Below are 16,919 nucleotides of genomic sequence, written 5' to 3' on the forward strand. Positions count from 1 at the left end.
ATATTTTCAGGCACATATATTCCTACATTTAAGAAAACCAGTTTTACGAAAGTTTGAGCACATGGAATTGACAACTGGCTCTAGAACTTTTTTTTTTTCACACACACCAGAAAGTTGGGGGGACTGGAGCACATTTTTTATAAAGTGGTCTCTACTGGCACAGTGTGCTTCTGGTAGAGCAAGCAATTTTCATATAAATGAAGAAATAGAGCTGAACTGCAAATTTTGAAAATGGAGTTTTCAGGAGATTATGTGATCTGGGAGATCATATTGTTTCCCGAAGAAGGTAATACTTGCCTGGCATGAGAGAAAAGAGATTTCATGCGAAGTGCTGCAAAGCTCTGAAAACTCTTCAAAAATCATCTGTTCTAGCAACACCACCAACAAAAAGCCTGAGACTTGGCCACTGTGGTATTTTTTTTCAATATTGAATTGCTTTTTTTGTTTTGTTTTGTCTCCAGGGAAAACCCATCTACAAGTGTATAAGAAAAGTCTATGAAAAAGTTAGACTTACTTTACAAAATCACTTTCCTGAAATATAGCTACCTGCTAAGGCAACAAGATGCCTCTATGGAGATGAATAAAAATCAGATGCTCCAAAGTCAGAATTCTGGCAGTGGTCTAAAGTAGTGTCATATGATTGTCACTTCTTCCCCAAGCTGTTCTGGGGACCCAAGGTGGATACTGGGGCAAACTTCAAGGAAATGTCCCATTGTGAACAGCAAGGAAACAGCTGGTCGTGTTTGGAGATCAGTTGCTAAAAATACCTCCATATGCTGAGGCCAATCACCCATGGTGGGGACTTGTCAGATTTCTCTTCAATAACTCCTCAGCTTGAAGTGTGCATTTGACAACTCGAGACGCTCTACTAACGGTCCGAGATATAACTGGGAGGAAACTGGGATCTCCATCTCTGGCGCCCCTACACGGATGGAACGCAGTTCTGAAGATGGTATTGGTCTCCGTTGAATATTGCTTCCGTGGTGGCTAAAATGGTAAAGAATCCGCCTGCAATGCGGGAAATCTGGGTTTGATCCCTGGGTTGGGAAGATCTCCTGGAGAAGGGAATGGCTACTCACTCCAGTATTCTTGCCTGGAGAATTCCATGGACAGAGGAACCTGGTGGGCTACAGCCCCGTGGGGTCACAACTAACACTTCCACTTTTCACTTTCACTTAATGTTGCCCATTGCCCCTCCCTAAAGTTTCCAATACGATTTACGGCTCATGTGAAGCTCATAAAACTAAAGCTAAACAACAGTGAGAATTACAGAATCTAATTCCAATGCCATTTTGGCATCACTGACTCAATGGACATGAGTTTGAGTAAACTCCGGGAGTTGGTGATGGACAGGGAGGCCTGGCGTGCTGCGGTCCATGGGGTTGCAAAGAGTCAGACACGACTGAGCAACTGAGCTGAACTGAAACAACAGTGAGAATTACAGAATCTAATTCCAACGCTATGACTTAGACTTAAGACCACTGTGGGATTCTTTACTTCATTTTCAGCTAGGATTCCACTGGCTAGTGGACTTGCCACGTGGGTTTTGTGTTTATCACCTCACACACCATCCCCTTCCAACCTAAAGGATTCAGTGTCTTGTTACATCCATTTTATAGATGACAAATCTGAGGCACTTAGAGATGAAAGATGTCTGCATTTCCACCAGGAGCCAGTGGTCCAGCTGCGATGGGAACATATCTCTGCCTGATGTCACAGCTGCAACTTTTTTTTTTGGTGTTTTTTTTTGTTGTTGTTGTTCTGTTAAATAAGATCAATAACTTTATTATTTGTGTAAAAGTGTTGCACCCATATTATAAAAATTCAAGCCATTGGAGAAATATACAGAAGAAAAATAACTTACCTTGTTTCACCCTCTCTAGAAAAACATAATTAATATTTAGTGACTATCATTCTAGGCATCTCTCCATGTATATACACAGACATCAGGATAGGGAGGTCAGTGCAAAGATAGATGGAAATTATGCTGCTAAGTGCGAGCCTGCTCTTCATCTTATTCATAACAAAAATAATTACTTTAACTTTTACCTGAAGAAAATTAAATGGAAATGGAATTTGAAGAAATTGTTAAAGCTTAGACAGCAAATCCTTTCCCAGAAATAATTCTCATCCCAAAGTCATTCCTCTAAAATGAAGAGGAAAATTATGGACTCATTTCATGGCTAGAATCTTTGTTTTTCAGCAACTTGTTTCACTTTATCAAGGTTGGGGAAGGAAATGGCAACCCACTCCAGTATTCGTGCCTGGAGAATTCCATAGACAGAAGAGCTTGGCGGGCTATAGTCCATGGGGTTGCAAAGAGTTGGACACAACTGAGTGACTATCACTCACTCACTCCTGTAAAAGGTGAGGAAACAGCACGCTCACATTCCTCTTGTCTGTTGTTCCCAACCTCATGGTTTTAATTATGTAAAATACGTGCTTACATTTTCAAGGTCATAGTGTTGGAATTAAATTCTGTAATTCTTACTGTTATTTAGCTTTACTTTTAGATTTAAACAACTCTATGCTTAATCCCAGGTGTGTCCTTTCTTGAGCTCTGCTGATTCATTTCTTATTTGAATACATTTCATTGTCAAGCTTTTTTTTTTTTCCCAAGAGAAACTCAGAGGTGTTGTATTCTCTGAACTCTTATAGGCTTGATTTCTACAAATTTCTTTTAAAATAGGATTTTATTGAGATGTAATTTTAGTACATAGAATGTACAAGTCCTAAGGGTACAACTCTTTTGAGGGGACTTTGTCAATTGTGTTATGGGGTGTGTCAGCTACAGATTGGCACTTGCCAAGGGCAGTTGCCATCTGCCTCTGCCTGAACCCTGTGCTGCGCCCACTGTTACCTTCAACACCCCCAAGGGAGTTCAGGGTGGAGATTGAGGCACTCTGCTCCAGAGAAACTGGTGAAATAGGATCTTTAGATAGATATTTTCAAGCACTGATTTCATGATCCCAATCTTCGCATCTCTTCATATCTGGAAAAGCACTAGGTCTCTTCCTGATGGCATCAGCTCCTTGTGACTAGCAGAAAGCCTCTTTAAAGTAAGCCCGTGATTGTGTTGAACTCCCTCTTCACCAAAGTCTTCTCTATTGATCTTCCCCTCACTGAGCTTCCCTGGTGGCTCAGACTGTAAAGCATTTGCCTGCAATGCAGGAGACCTGGGTTCAATCCCTGGGTCGGGAAGATCCCCTGGAGAAGGCAATGGCAACCCACTCCAGTACTCTTGCCTGGAAAATCCCATGGACGCAGGAGCCTGGTAGGCTACAGTCCATGAGGTCACAAAGAGTCAGACACGACTGAGTGACTTCACTTTCTATATTGATCTCCCCCCAACTACCTCTTTGGAGCAGTTTCTCTGAGTTATCTGAGATACTGTCTCCAGGGCTGCATCCCTCATTTTGCTCCAAATAAAACTTAACTCACAGCTCTCACATTATGCATCTGTTTAATCGACAGGTGTAACTGACAAAAAATAAACTGCCCATATTTCAAACATACAGTGGGTGGAGTCTGGTGTGATGAAGTAACCAGTGAAGCTAAAGCAAACCAAAGATTAAGAGACAATATCTGTAGCCATATACCCGACAAGGGGTTGATATCTAAAATGTGTAAGGAACTCATACAACTCAATAGCCAAAAAATCAAAATATTCCAATTAAAAACTGGGCAAAGGACCTGAATGGACACTTTCCTAATGAAGACCTACAGATGGCCAACAGGTATCTGAAAAGATTCTCAACATCACTCACCATCAGCGAAGTGCAAATCAAATAAGCTATCACCTCACACCTGTTAGAATGGCTTTTATTCAAAAGACGGTTGTTGGTTAGTCCTTAAGTCTTGTCTGGCTCTTTTTGCCACCCCATGGACTGTAGCCCGCCAGGCTCCTCTGAGCCTGGACACACACATCAGAGAATAAGTACTCTATTTTGTCTGAATTTTTTACTCAGCATAATTATTTTGAGATTCAGCCCTGCTGTTGAGTATAACAATAGTTCATTCTTTTTGCTGCCGAATGGTCTTTAATTGCATGGATGTGCCATGATTAGTTTATCCATTTACCTATTAGGCTTCCCAGGCGGCACAATGGTAAAGAATCTGCCTGCCAATGCAGGAGACACAGGAGATGAGAATTCAATCCCTGGGTCAGGAAGATTCCCCTGGAGGAGGGCATGGCCACCCACTCCAGTATTCTTGCCTGGAGAATCCTGTGGACAGAGGAGCCTGGTGGGCTACAGTCCATGGAGTTGCACAGAGTCGGATACAACTGGGCATGCACCAAATAGCCAATTGATGGACGTCAATTTTGGCTGTTACAGATAAAGCTGCTGTTTACATTTGTGTACATTCTTTGGATGGTCGTATATTTTCATTTCTCTTGAGTAATCTGGGTGTAGAATGGGCTGAATCACCTGTTAGATGCATGTCTGAATTTTAAGACACTGAGAAACTGTTTTTCAGAGTTATTGTAGCATTTTAAACTCACCACCAGTGTGTGAGAGTTCCAGTTCCTCTGCATTCTTGTCAGCTCTTGGTATGGTCAAACTTTTAAATTTTAGCCATTCTAATAGCAATATCTTGTGGTTTTAATGCGCATTTTCCTAATGACTAATGATATGGAGCATCTTTTCATGTGCTTGTTGGCATCGATATATATTCTTTTTTTCCATGCCAGATATAATAGCTTACTTCTGCTAACCCCAGCCTCCCACTCCATCCCTCACCAAACCTCACCCCCTTTGGCAAACACAAGCCTGTTCTCTATGTCCTTGAGCCTGTTTCTGTTTGTAGATAGGTTCATTTCTGCCATACTTAAGGTTCCACTGGTATTTTTCTCTCTCTTTCTGACTTACTTCACTTAGTATGATCATCTCTAGTTGTGTCTATGTTGCTCAAATGGCATTATTTCATTCTTTTTTATGGCTGAGTGGTATTCCATTCTATGTATGTACCACATCTTCCTTATTCATTCATCTGTCAATGGACATTGAGATTGTTTCCTTGTCTTGGCTATTGTAAATAGAGCTGCTCTGAACATTGCAGTGAACATATGTGTTTGAATTAGAGTTTTGTCTGGATGTATGCACAGGCGTGAGATGGCTGGATCATACAATGGACATGAGTTGGAACAAACTCCAGGAGATGGTGAAGGACAGGGAAGCCTGGCGTGCTGCAGTCCATGGGGTCACAAAGAGTTGGACACAACTGAGCAACTGAAGAACAACAGTGGTAATTCTATTTTTATTTTTCTGAGGAATTTCCATACTGTTTTCCATTGAGGCTGTGCCAACTTACATTCCCACCAACAATGTAGGGGGGCTCCCTTTTCTCAACGTCTTTTCCAGCTTTTGTTTTTTTGGTAGAGTTTTTACTGATGGCCGTCCTGGCTGGTGTGAGTTGGTACCCCAGTTTTGATTGGCATTTCTCCAATTATTAACCATGTTGAGCTTCTTTTCATGTGCCTGGTGGTCATTCGTATTTCTTCTTTGGAGAAATGTCTATTTAGGTCTTCTGCCCACTTTTTGACGGGGTTGTTCATTTTTTGTCATTGAGTTGTATGAGCTGTTTATATATTTTGGAAATTAAGCCCTCGTTGGTCTTGTCATTTGCAAATATTCTCTCCCGTTCTGTAGGTTGTCTTTTCGTTCTGCTTCTGGTTCCTTCTGCTGCACAAGAGCTTGTCTCATACGTTTGATTAGGTCCTGTTTGTTTTTTCTTTTTGTCTTTATGCTTTGGGAGACTGACCTAAGAAAACAATTTATGTCAGAGAATGTCTTGCCTGCGGTCTCTTCTAGGAGTTTTATGGCATCGTTTCTTAGGTTTACATCCTTAAGGCACTCTGAGTTTATGTTTGCGTATGGTGAGGGGGTGTGTGCAACTATATATGCTCTTTATTAAAATGTCAGTTCAAATGCTTGGCTTATTTTTCAAAGTGGGTTGTTTATTTTTCTTAGTTTTGAGCTTTGAGAGTTCTTTGTACAACTTGGACAGAAGTCCATGATCAAATATATTTTCTACTGGCTGGTCTTTTCATGTGTTTAACAGGGTCTCTTTTTCTAACTTAAAAAAAAATGGAAATGTAGCTTGATTTATAATGTGTTAATTTCTGCTGTACAGCAAAGTGATTCAGTTACACACACACACACACACTCTTTTCTGTATTCTTTTCCATTCTGGTTCATCACAGGATATTGAGTACAGATCCTGTGCTCTGCAGTAAGACCCTGTTGCTTATCCTTTCTATTTATAATAGTTTGCGTCTGCTGATCCCAAACTCCCAATCCTTCCGTCCCCCACCCCCTTGGCAACCACAAATCTGTTCTCTATGTCTGTGAATCTGTTTCTTCAATAATGTCTTTTGAAGAGTCAAGATTAAAAAACTTGACAAAGTACATACTAGTCATCAAATTTCTTTTCTTTTATGGATCATGCTTTTGGTGTTATATCTAAGAAATGTTTGCCCAACCCAAAGTTACAAAGATTTTATGTTTTTAAGGATAAAGCTAGATTCCATTAACTTTCTTCTAAAATTTTTATAGTTTTAGATTTTACATTTAGTCTGTAATCCATTTTGAGTGAATTTTTGTATATAGTGTGATGTGTTCATCCAAGTTCTTTTGAGGGTGAATAGCTACCCAGGTTTCCCATAAATGTTAATTAGGCCAAGTTGACAGTATTATTCAAGTCTTCTATACGCTTGTTAATTTCCTTCTACCTGTTATATTAATTTTTGAGAGAATCTCTGGCTATAGTTTAAATTTTCTATTTTTACTTGCAGTTCTATCAGTTTTGCTTCACATATTTTGAGCTCTGGTTTTTTTTTTTAAAGCCCACCTTTCTGACCATCCTGGGGGTCAAACTAGACCAGCATGGGGTCTTTCCTGTGACCTGATGATAGCCCTGGATTTTGTCCTTCTTAGAGATGATTTATTTATTTTTCGATAAGTCTTTCACATCTGTAACCTTTATTTTCAAGGAAATTGGCTTCCTGCTTGATGTCTGAGGAGGCATGCGCTGAGACTCAGCCTCCCCCCAAATAATGGTAACAAAGACAATAGCAGCTCCTGGCTGCCAGGTGCCTTGCCTACATTATCTGTAATCTTCCCAGCAGCTTTGCATGGTAAATATTATCTCTATTTTGCAGATACCTTCTATTTATACCCCGCCACATTTTAGGAAAGCTTATAGAAGGCTTTATAGGGAGTTATAAAATAGAGTATCATCACAAAAGGTGAAGGTAGAAAAAACAGTTTCTTAAAAGCAACGCAGAAGTGGAGTCTCCTTGCCTTTAAGAATCTTGCCTGCAACCACTGAAGTGTTAAGTAGGATTGCGATTTGAAACTGGCTCTTTCAGCTGCTAAGACTCTGATGTTTATACTCAGCCAGACCAAGCAACAAGAAGAGGCAGACAGGTGCTGGGGGTCAATCCTCAGTGGGGACAGTCTCGTCATTGTTCACTCACTCAGTCGCTCAGTCGCTTCCGACTCTTTGGACCCCACGGACTGCAGCACGCCAGGCTTCCCTGTTCTTCACCATCTCCTGAAGTTTGCTCAAATTCATGTCCATTGAGTTGGTGATGCCAGCCAACCATCTCATCCTCTGTTGCCCCCTTCCCTTCTTGCCCTCATCAGTCTTTCCCAGCATCAGGGTCTTTTCCAATGAATCAGTTCTTCACATCAGGTGGCCAAAGTATTGGAGCTTCAGCATCAGTCCTTCCAATGAATATTCAGGGTTGATTTCCCTTAGGAATGACTGGTTTGACCTCCTTGCAGTCCAAGGGACCCGCAAAAGTATTCTCCAGCACCACAGTTTGAAAGCATCAATTCTTTGGTGCTCAGCCATCTTTATGGTCCAACTGTCACATGACTACTGGAAAAACCATAGCTTTGACTATATGGACCTTTTTTGGCAAAGTGATGTCTTTGCTTTTTCATACACTGTCTAGGTTTGTCATAGCTTTCCTTCCAGGAACCAAGTGTCTTTTAATTTCAAGGGGAGACTGACATAGGGCTAATTTGGGCGTAAGAAGAGAGGGTTAGGGGAAATAACATACAATTGGAGACTTTTTGGTTGATACCTGCTATTATTGCTTGGCTTTCACCCTTTCTTTGATAACAGAGCTGCTTTTGGGAAAACCCATTCATTCCATGTGGACTGGATGTGGTTGTTCCCCAGGCTGAGGTGTGGGCATGAGACCTGGACCTGGTCAATCAGAATACTCTACTCCTGTAGGGGCAGGCACGTGGTCAGAGAGAAACTGGAATCTGTCCTGGGCTTTTCATCCAGAGCCAACAGGGAGGATGCTCTCTTCCCAGCGTGGTTCTGAAACAGAGCTGGGCCCTCTGGTCCTTGTCCCCCATGTCCTCCACCTGCCTTTTGTCTGTGGAAAAACTTTAGCCCAAGAATAAGTTTAATCAAAGAAGTTAGAGCATGCAGAAACAACAGAAAATGATACAAGACAAAATTACATTAGTTTAGTCAATAAGTATAATCAAGGACCTTTAGCTCCTCTTCAAGGGCTATAGATAATATTCTGAGCCATATCCCTTGGGCTGTCTTATAGACACTGAAACCTCACCAAGTGGAAGAAGCTAACTACCTGATGAGCAGACTGTAGCCATGACATAAGCCACCACGATTCTGAGAACCGGCCTCAAGTAATGTAAACAAACTGACCCTGGAACTGAAGATTAGCTGTACTTAAAACGATCAAGATGATGCTGGTCAGACCACCCATGACCAATTTCAGGATGACGGTCAGAGATGACTGTGCTGTTTCTACATGTAGCCCCTCCCTCTGCCTATAAAAGCTGACTTCCCCAGGGAAGTCAGCCTTTGAACTGTCGTCCACCCTCCCCCAAAGTTGCCAGCATCCCAAATAAAGCAAACTTTCTTTTCCACCCACCTGCCCTCCTTATTGGCCTCTAAATGGTGAGCAGTTGAACCCCATTTTCGGTTACAGTTCCACCCACAACCATGTGAGTCCAGGGTTTCTGACAACCATCCTGCATTCACATGGAGAAAGGCTGTCTAAGAGATGGGGAAAGCCCGAGCTGTGGTGGCATACATTGGAACCCCAGATCCAGCCTTGCCTGAAGCCTGCGCTTTTATAGCAATTGATGTGTTTCCCACATTCGTGGGTGGCTAAGTTAATATGAATTGGGTTTCTGTTACTTGTCTCTAAAAGGAATTTACTACAGATTTGAAAAATAATAGAAATTAACTAGGGAGATATTGGGAGGAAGAGTGTTGCAGGTATGAGTGAGGGGCTGAGGTGAGAGAAAGCTGGATGCACTGAGTTGAAGGAGGTCAGTCCAGACACTTGAAGTGGTTGAGGTGGATGGAACTGCACCATTGGGCTGGTGTACTGAATGTCATTGCCTGGATGAGCAACGAAGGGAGTTGGTGGAGGTACTAGGTTGAATACTACTCCCCTCAATTCATAACCGTATAGAACCTCAGAGTGAGACCTTATTGCAAATAGAGTCTTTGCAGATTACTTTGTTAAATGGAGTAGCTGCTGCTGCTCAGTTGCTAAGTTATATCCAACTCTTTGCGACTCCATGGACTGTAGCCCGCCAGGCTCCTCTGTCCATGGGATTCTCCAGGCAAGAATACTGGAGTGGGTCACCATTCCCTTCTCCAGGGGATCTTCCTGACCCAGGGATCGAACCTGGGTCTCTTGCATTGCAGGTGGATTCTTTACTGTCTGAGCCACCAGGGAAGCTCAAGGTGTGAATACCGTGGATAAACACCCCAGCTTCCTCGTCCTCCGATGGGATGACTCTAAGGCATGTCTCACAGTCTCCAGTGGTCTCCAGCTTCATCACTCTCTGTGGCCCAGAGGGTAACCTGCTCATTTTTTGAGATATTTACTTATTTGCTTGACTGTGCCAGCTGTTAGGTGTGGCATAGGAGATCTTTAATCTTCGTTGCAGCATAGGAGCTCTTAGTTTCAGCATGTGGGCTCTAGTTCCTTGACCAGGGATTGAACCTGGACCCCCTGCTTTGGGAGCGTGGAGTCTTAGTCACTGGACCACCAGGGACCTGGTGTGACCTGCTCATTGACATGTCCTATGCTGGCTCTTTCCCCTTCTCCCTCTCTCTCTTCCCTTTGCTTCCCAGGATCACTTCCCAGATCAACTACTTATGCCCAGATCCTTGTCTTGGGGTCTGCTTTGTGGGAATTCAAACTAAGACAGATGCCCCTTAAGCCAGTGGTGGCCTAGTGGACAGGGGCTGGAGATGAAGATGGTGAGGTTGGCAGGAGACTCATCATGAACGTCTTCATGGACAGATGGATGCGTTTGGGCTTAATCTTAAGTGGGAGTGATGTCTGATATTCATTTTTCAAGGATCCTATGGGCAGCGGTTCATAGGGCAGTAAAACAGTTGCAAGGAGATGGATTGCAGTGGTCCTTCTCCTTGTTATAATTCAGGATCTGAGGCTGAACTCTCCCCTGGGGATAGAGCGAGATGCACAGTAGGATGGGCAAGATGCAATTTTCTCCCCACGAATCTTGGGGACCCTTTGTTATGCTGTAACTGTCTTAGTTAACACTCAATTGCCAAGTAATTCTCATTACCTCTTCTCACCGACAGACAATGAACAGCTGTCAAGCTTGTCTTATAAAACAAGACAATTTTTTACTGATTAATGAAGCTCTGGATTGGAGTGAGGGAAGGAGCGTGCGCTGCCGTAATGGAGTATTCTGGCTGTGTCTCTGCCAGCCCTGCTTGCAAGTGAGCAATCATTTCCCCGCGATCCTGGGAGGAAGTGGGGAGAGGGGGCGAGGCCGAGGTGACTTTCTGGACCTGTTTTCCACTCTGCTTCCCATTCCTCTTTCTGAAAGAAACCTAACTGCAGCCCCTTTGGAATTTGTGTATAATCTGCATTTGTAATTTTATGTGGGGGACGCTTTCACCTGAGATTGTGTGTTATGTGCGACCAAGTGGGAAAAGGTTTGATCCCGAGTTTAAATACTGGAAGAGGGAGGGAAGATCTTTAAGCTGCAGACAGAATGCCAGGCACGGAAGGCACTCAGTAAATCCATGCATTCCTCTCCAGTCTCTGTTCTTTCCTGTCTTCTCCCTCCCTCCCTTTCCTCTCAACCTTATTTTTGATGCCTGAATCACATTTACAATATACCCATTAGATGGTGTCCAGACTTGGTCTGAATACTGCCAGTGACAAGGAAGTCATGACTTCTCATTCTGTTGCAGTTCAGCTCTGACAAGGAGAAAATTCAATTTTTAAATTGCTGATGTGAAATTTTTTCCTCTGTACCTCCCACCTACTGGGTCTAACTAAGCTCTCCCAGTGCTCAGTCACTTCAGTCTTGTTTGACTCTCTGCAACCCCATGGACCATGGCCCGCCAGGCTCCTCTGTCCATGGGATTCTCCAGGCAAGAACAATGGTTGGGGGCAGGGGGGCGGCGGTTGCCATTTCCTTCTCCAGTGATAAAGTATGAAGTGAGTGAAGTGAAGTCTCTCAGTTGTGTCCGACTCTGCATCCCCATGGACTGTAGCCTACCAGGCTCCTCTGTCCGTGGGATTTTTCAGGCAAGAGTACTGGAGTGGGTTGTCATTTCCTTCTCCAGAGCTCCCCCAGTAGCCTCACAAAATAACTCTTATCTTTCTTCCACATGAGTGCTGCATGGACATCTAAAGATACTGCTTATACCCCTGTTTTTTTTTTTTTTTTTTAACCTAAAAGAATAAAGACAGGGCTTCCTTGGTGGTCTAGTGGTTAAGAATCCTCCTTGCAATGCAATGATTCGATCCCTGGTGTGGGAAGATTCCACATGATGCTGAGCAACTAAACACCTTAGAGCTTGTTCTCCCAAGAGAAGCCACTGCAATGAGGGGCCCGTGCACCCCAACGAAGAGCAGCCCTGCCTCACCTCGACTAGAGAAAGCTCACATGCAGCAATGAAGATCTAGTACAGCCAAAAAATAAAATAAACAAATCTTAAAAAAATCTTGGAAAAAAGTTCACCAGACTTCCTATAAACAAGTTCCAATAGTCTTTATCTCTTTGAAATGGTGGCCTTGAATTCAGGTGTGAAAACCAGACTTGGACTGTCACCTCCCTTTCCCTGAGCGATAGACCTCTATTGATGCAACCCAAGATAACATTAAGTCTTAAAAAAATTTTTTTTTCATTTTTAGTATTTTGGTGGCAGCTACTTTATATGGCTAGCTCATGTTTATCTTAGCACTGACTAACTCTTTTTTAAAAAAAAATATTTATTTACTTATTTTTGGCTGTGCTGGGCCTTTGTTGCTGCTAGAGAAACTCGGGGTTTCTCTAGTTGTGGTGAGCAGGGGCTCCCCTTTGTTGCAGTTGAGGCGCACAGCCTTCTCATTACAGTGGCCTCTCTTGTTTCAGAGCACAGGCTCTAGAGCACACAGACTTCAGTAGTTGGGGCACACGGGCTTAGTTGCTCTGTGGCATGTGGGATCTTCGTGGACTAGGGATGGAACCAGTGTCCCCTGCACTGGTAGGCAGATTATTAACCACTGGACCACCAGGGAAGTCCTGACGAAGACCAATCAAGAGCTGAAAAGACAAGTACTGTCAGAGGCTGAATGGGTAAGGCAAATGAGTGAAACGTTCTGGATGAGGCTTGAAGTGAACGGAGGAGTTCATGCCACTTTCAGAGCAGACAGCAGCTCTCCTTTTCAGCTGATTTCTGTCCTGCAGGCCCTGCAGGGTGTATGTTCAGCATTAAAAATGAGAAGATTCCACATAAAAATCCAGACTTGAAACTTAAGAAAACCAGACCCAAAGATCTAGCAGTCTTGGCTGCCTAGTCCGGTGTGGCTGGAGCTGAGCTGCAGCTGCGGGAGGCCTTTGGGCAGTCTTGCAGCAGCAGCAAGAGGGCGCTGGTCCACTGTCTATGTGACCCTGTTAAGAAATGGTCCCCAGGAGGGCTCAGAGGCTCAGTCCCCTGACATCACTGATAGAAGCATGGTAACAAGGGGAGAGGCCCTGTCCAGGGTATTTTGGAGTCATAGCATCATGCACTTTACCATAGAAATACTGCAAGCTTGGTACTTTATTATCTCTGGTGAAAAGTGGAAGAGGAAACATGATAAATGCACATATGAATATAGTCCATAGAGTTGCGGACTTCCTTGGTGGTCCAGTGGTTAAGAGTCTGACTTCCAATGCAGAGGATGCATGTTCAATCCCTTGTTGGGGAACTAAGATCCCACAGGCAAAAAAAATCCATAGAGTTAGGGAGAGATAAGTGTCTGGATGGAACAGGAAAGGGGAGGAATTAGGGGTGGAGTGGGGGGAACTATTTAGATGTAGAGGTCTGGGAAGGCTGCTCTGACAACATGAATCTCAACTGGAGACCTGAATGAAGGGAGGGCAGCAGGAGATGAGAATGTTTAGGCAGCAGGTGCAAAGGTCCTGAGGTCAGGATGCTCTTCGTGTGTTTGAGAAGCGGTGAGGAGCCTGGGAGTTGGTGATGGACAGGGAAGCCTGGCGTGCTGCAGTCCATGGGGTTGCAGAGTCAGACACGAATGAGTGACTGAACTGAACTGAACTGAGGGGCCTGGGACTGTGGAGCAGAGTGAGAGCTGGGGCAGTACCAGAGGATGAGGCGGAGACGGTGGTGGGGCTGAGTGGTATAGGGCAGGATAGGCTGAGGAGAGGCGTTGAGAGTTATAAGTGCAATGCCAACATCCAATACATATTTATTGAGCTCCTTGTATAAACCCAGTTACTGTGCAAAATGTTAGAGACAATGAACGAAATGGATAAAATCTGCCCTCGTGGGGCTTAATTCTAGTGTGTGTGCATGTGTGTAACATATGATAAACAAGTCATATGTGTAGTGTGTGTGTGTAACATATGATAAACATCATATGTGCAGTGTGCAGATACAGAAAAATAAAGCAAAGAGGCTGGCATGATCTAAGGCCAACATCACAGCCCCTCTGAGCCCCCGTTTACTCATTTTTAAACTCTGATTTCCTCTTGCTGTTGATTAAAGGATTAAATAAGGGGGTGTTACAGACTGCATGCGTCCCCCAAATCCATACATTGAAGTTCCAGCCCCCAGGACTCAGCATGTGACCTTATTTGGAGATGGGCTCTTTACTGAGGTGGTCAACTCACAACGAAGTCATTAGGGTCAGCCCTGGGCTTCCCAGGTGGCGCTAGTGGTAAAAGAACCCACTTGCCAATGCAGGAGATGAAAGAGACACAGGTTCAATCTCCGGGCTGGGGCGATTCCCTGGAGAAGGCCATGGCAACCCACTCCAGTATTCTTGCTTGGAGAACCCTTTGGACAGAGGAGCCTGGCAGGCTACAGTCTATAGGGTCGCAAAGAGTCAGACACAACTGAAGCAACTTAGCACGCACGCATGCCTGCATGCATGCACTAACCCAATATGACTGTGTCCTCTTAAGAAGAAGAGGAGACCAGGATATGGACGCAACAGAGGGAAGGCAGTGTGAAGACACAGGGGAAGACGGCTGTCCGCAAGCCACGGAGAAGGGCCTCGGAAGGAACCAACCCTTGATCTTGGACTTCAGCCTCCACAACTGTGGGACAATAACGTTTCTGTTGTTTAAAGCTCCCAGTCTCAACAGCAGCCCAGCAAAGCAATATAGTGAAGTGTTTATTCTAGGGCCTGGCACCAGTAAGCATATGCTGGGCAAACAGAGGTGGATGTTATAACAAATGTGTATTGTTGCATGGTCCGTGGATGACTCTTGTTTCATGGTACTGCCTCCCTCCACCCCACCCATATCAAGGACAGGCAGGTGTGTGTGCTAGGTCACTTGAGTCATGTCCCACTGTTTGTGACCCTTTGGACTGTAGCCCACCAGACTCCTCTGTCCATGGAATCCTCCAGGCAAGAATACTAGAGTGGGTTGCCGTGACCTCCTCCAGGGGATCTTCCCAACCCAGGGATTGAACCCGTGTCTTACTAGCATCACCTGGGAAGTGTTATAAAGAACACTGCTGGTCAAATCCTGTGATCCCTTCCCGTCGCCCTGCTAGCTTTTCTCAGACAGGTTGCCCCAAGCAAGAAGTACCCTCACTCCTGCCTTGATGGAGCGATCATGGCTCATGCAGAGCAAAGTTTTCCACTGGCAACAGCTCTCTGGGGGAAACAAAATAAACCAAAGCAAAAGAAAACATCATCACGTCCCTGCCTGACATTTCCCCACCTTGGATTTTCTTTGAGGTTGCTGAATAGCTATGAGCAGCATCTTCCACAGCCTCAGATGACAGATCGCCACCTTTTAATGGAGTAACTGAACTGCAATGTCATAGCTGTTTCGAGGGAAATGAGGCTTGTAACCCACCCTCTTCCTCCCTTCAGAGACTGTTCGCCAAAGGGCGGCTGGTTAGACACGGAATGGTCACTGAGATCATTAGCATCCATCCCTGGTAAACCTCAGCCTGACCTCCTCTCCCTGCAGCTCCTTCCCACGGCATTCTAGACCTGTTTCCTCTGTCTAGTCATTGGATCAGATGGATCTGGAGAATTTTCCAACAGCCTGTGCCCATTGTCAGCATACAGCAAGAAGTTCTTGCTTCCTGGATCGGAATACTGCAACTGCTGCTCCAAGCACCTACACCGCAGCGATCAGCTAATGGTAAAGACAGCAGCTCCAGGTCCTCACGGCCTGGGCGGGAGGTGAAGCAGCAATGCCCTGGTTCTGGTGTCTCATAAATCCAAGTCTCCAGGCTGGCTTACAGCTTGCCTTCTCAATCTGTTCTGCACGTAACCAATGGCCAGAGGGGTTTCTCTGCAAACACAGAGCCCTTAAATACCTTCCCTGGATGCTCAGCACCTGCAGAGTTCAAGCACTTTGGCATGGCATTCAAGGCCCCCTGTAGGCTGGATGTTCCTGTCTGCTCTCCAGCTCACTCCTTTCCCCCTTCGTGGGCCTGTGTTCATCTCCTGTGTCTTACCTTTGTCCTTGTTTTTCTGGCCACATGGCATAACAGGAATCTTAGTTGCCTCACCAGGAATCGAACCTGTGCTCCCTGCCATGGTGGGGTGGAGTCTTAATCACCGGATTGCCAGAGAATTCCCTCATCTGTCGTTTGCAGATGTGTTCCTGCTGCTGTGTTCCACACCCGTTTAGTCCACCAGCCTAATCTCTATTTGTTCTTAAACATTTTGCTCAGTCTTTTTATGTAGATTCCCGAAGCCCTGGGCTTCCCTGGTGGCTCAGTGGTAAAGAATCTGCCTGTCAATGAAGGAGATGCAGGAGATGCGAGTGCCAGCCCTGGGTTTGGAAGATCCCCTGGGGAAGGCAATGGCAACCCTCCTCCAGTATTCTTGCCTGGGAAATCCCATGGACAGCGGAGCCAGCGGGCTACAGTCCATGGGGCCACGGAGAGTCAGGCACGACTTAGCAACTAAACAGCAATAGCCCAGAGCTTCCCTCTCCCAGGAGTAAATCCCTCCCTCCTGTATAATGCATGCTCCCCCATAGGCACTTCATTTAGTTTTTCTTTCCGTGTTGAGACACTTGACTGTTTCTGATATCTGCCTCTCTCTCCAGTATTCTTCATTCAACAAATATCTGTGGTGCTCCAACCACATCAGGGGAACAGTGCTAGGAGATGGAGATGCAGCCGAGAGCAAACATGTATGGGAGCTCTGTCTTCTTGGAAACTAGAGTCTGTCCGGGGGAGACAGACATTATACAAATGCCTGACAAATAATTTAAAATATGAGCATGAAAGTTTCAATGAAGGAAAAGTTGGTCATGGGCTCCTCCTAAGTTTTTAAAATGATTGTAACCTGGGTCCTCAGCAGGGGCAGATTTTGTCCATGGGGGATATTTCACCACGTATGGAGACATCTTTGGCCATCATAACTGGGGGTTGGGTGCTCCTGGCATTTAGTGGGTGGA

Source organism: Bison bison, unplaced genomic scaffold (assembly GCF_000754665.1).
Source record: "Bison bison bison isolate TAMUID 2011002044 unplaced genomic scaffold, Bison_UMD1.0 scf7180017864144, whole genome shotgun sequence".
NCBI classification, from domain to species: domain Eukaryota; kingdom Metazoa; phylum Chordata; class Mammalia; order Artiodactyla; family Bovidae; genus Bison; species Bison bison.